Below are 2,938 nucleotides of genomic sequence, written 5' to 3'. Positions count from 1 at the left end.
ATGTGCGCATTAGGTAGCCTAGAGAAAAAGATAACCATCGTTTCCCTCTTAATTAATTAATCAACCAATTGGTTAACGGGGTACAGTGACATGACCATCAGATCCGAATCGGACGGCGAGAATTGGACAGATAACCTGATAAAAGAGTCGTCGCCTAGGGAAGAGGCGAAAAACCTCCTTCCCAAAACAAACCTAATATTTGCCACTAATTACGCTGCTGCCACTGAGCCATTGTGGGCCCCCCAATGATTTCCCAAGCGGACCTGAGACCCGACAAGCCGACTCGGCAACGCCCAACAGGGAGACTTGCCGGCTATTTTCCTACACCTCACCTCCATGCGCGCTCACACGTGTCACTCCCTCCTTTCTCCACCTTTTGACGTGACGACGCTAGTCAAACAACCCCCCTCCTTCTCTCTCTCTCTCTCTCTCTCTCTCTCTTCCCTCATTAATACTTTATTTAATACCAATTAATATGTATTTATTTATCATTTATATCTCTTATATAATCCTCATCTATATCTACATGGACCCCCACATCCACTTTCTCAGTTCTCAAACTCTCTAGAATGGAGGATTTGGGGAGAGGGGGCCCTTCTGGTCTGGAGCTCACCATCGCTGTCCCCGGGATGAGTTCCTCATCCGGTTCTGGTATGTGATTTATGGTTAACAATAAGCAGCACTTAAACTTATTGTATGTGTTCTGATTACTTATTTGCATTTATTATTGTAGAAGGTGGTGTTGGTGTAGGAGGAGGGTGTATCATGAGAGATCTTGACATGAACTACCCACCGGCAGCGGAGATGGAAGAAGAGTACCCGATGGGAAGCGTGGAAGATGAGGATGAAGGTGGCTGCGGAGGTGGCGGCAGGCCAAAGAAGCTCCGCCTCTCTAAAGAGCAGTCCAGGCTTCTTGAAGAGAGCTTCAGACAAAACCATACTCTCAACCCTGTGAGTTTTTCTATTTCTTTTAATAAAACTTTTATTATTATTATTATTATTATTATTATTATTATTCATTTATGTTTGATTAATTGTGGTGGTGGTGGTGATGATGGTGCAGAAACAGAAGGAAGCTCTAGCCACGAGGCTGAAGCTTAGGCCACGCCAAGTGGAAGTCTGGTTTCAAAACCGTAGAGCAAGGTCAGTGCCAGCTGTTGTTAATTCAGTAAATATGAAATTATATATATATATAAATAATTAGGATAAATATTTTGTCTTTATTACTTATTATGTGGCAGAACAAAGTTGAAGCAAACGGAGATGGAGTGTGAGTACTTGAAACGGTGTTTTGGATCACTGACGGAGGAGAACAGGAGGCTGCAGAGGGAGGTAGAGGAGCTCCGAGCGCTGCGCATGGCGCCACCGACCGTGCTGTCGCCGCACACGCGAGAACCGATGCCGGCATCGGCGCTGACTATGTGCCCGCGCTGCGGCAGTGTGACCACGGCCAGTGAGTTCCAGCCAGCGCCACCATGCTGTTCGGCCGGGCGTTTGCGGCGTTTCAGCGTTCTCCGGCGTCGCCGTTTCAGCCACGCCAGCCTTCCGCCGCGTGCTAAAAAGCAGTGTGCCTATAAATAAAGACAAAAAAATGGACGAGTGAGAAATGTGCTTGTTTAATTAATGGGGTTTGGAATTGGAACTTATTGAGATTGGTTACCTAGCTAGTTAGGTACTAGCTTGCTAGCTTCTTAAGTGTTATGGTATGGACGTCTTGCCATGTCCCATCTTGCCTAGGTATACTATTATCGTCCATGGAGAAGTTAAAACTCAATTATGTAGATGATGGCAGATATGTTTATTTTAATGTTAGCTAGTTGCCTATATATATATATATATATATATTAAAGGTTATTAATGCAAAATTTGGTGAGAGTTGCCAAATTATTTGCTGTGTTTCTTTTTTGACCTATTTGGTTATTTTTATATCAGAATATTTGTGTTTAAAAATATACCAAATGTTTGTGTTTTCTTTATATATATATATATATATATTTGTTGGTTTTTAGTTTGGTATGCTTTGTTTTATTTTTATTTTTTTAAATTTTCGTTTATTTCTCTCTAGTGTTTCAGATGAGCATGTCTTTTGGAATAAGAATTTTCAAACTTCTGGTCAGGTATAAAATATATTTATCAAAAAGAAAACTTTGATGAATGTGTGATTTTCATCATGCGGCATGTTTTGGAATGAAAAGTATTGGTGATTATATATATTTGTTTATTTTTTTTACACAACAGGTGATAAGTGCCCCATTAACAAAAAGACAGGTAACAAATTTTTCTGCCATGTTAATTTTGGAGGAAATGATGAAATTCCTTTTCTCACAAAACCCACCATAATCCACCTTAGCCACCATAGCATTATAAACAGTATCTTGTCTAAAAATAATATATAAATAATATTTAAACAGTGCTACTTATGCAAAATTTTAATTAGTGTACGTCTATGCACACTGCACTAAGTAAATGTTAGTAAAATGTTAAATTTTGTGAAAATAATTTTAGATAAAGAATACAATCTCATTATCATGAGCAATAATCAAAGGTTTCTCCCTTGGTTCTCCAGAGCTTAGAACTCAAGAAATTCAAATTTCATAAACAAATTTTTAATATGAAGGGCATTGTCTAATTTGGATGGTTCCACTGAGAACGAAATGATTTTCTCATGCGCAATTGTTTTATATTTTTATTTTGAAATAATGGATACGTCGGCACTTTTAAATTAAAAAGCATACCGTGGTGAGCGAATAAAACAATACAAAAGCGATGGCGAAAAGTGTTAAAATATGAAAAATAAGCTACTTAAAGGAACAGTCAGAAGCAACACAGCGATAAAAACAACGAAAACTTGCATGCGGCTCAGCAAACTCGCTGCACGAACTCAGAAAACACATGAAATATAAAAATTATTTTGAGACGCAGTTTCCATACCATGGTT

At 39.1% G+C, this 2,938-nt stretch overlaps 1 pseudogene; it reads left to right on the top strand.

Moving 5' to 3' along the window:
- The first annotated feature begins 539 nt into the window (after positions 1–539).
- On the top strand, positions 540–1,603 carry LOC120258636 (annotated as a pseudogene).
- Positions 1,604–2,938: the final 1,335 nt, after the last annotated feature.

This window comes from Dioscorea cayenensis, chromosome 4 (assembly GCF_009730915.1).
Source record: "Dioscorea cayenensis subsp. rotundata cultivar TDr96_F1 chromosome 4, TDr96_F1_v2_PseudoChromosome.rev07_lg8_w22 25.fasta, whole genome shotgun sequence".
Classification (NCBI taxonomy): Eukaryota; Viridiplantae; Streptophyta; class Magnoliopsida; order Dioscoreales; family Dioscoreaceae; genus Dioscorea; species Dioscorea cayenensis.
The sequence above is the reverse complement of the archived record's forward strand: the minus strand, read 5'-3'. Positions and strand labels throughout refer to the sequence as shown.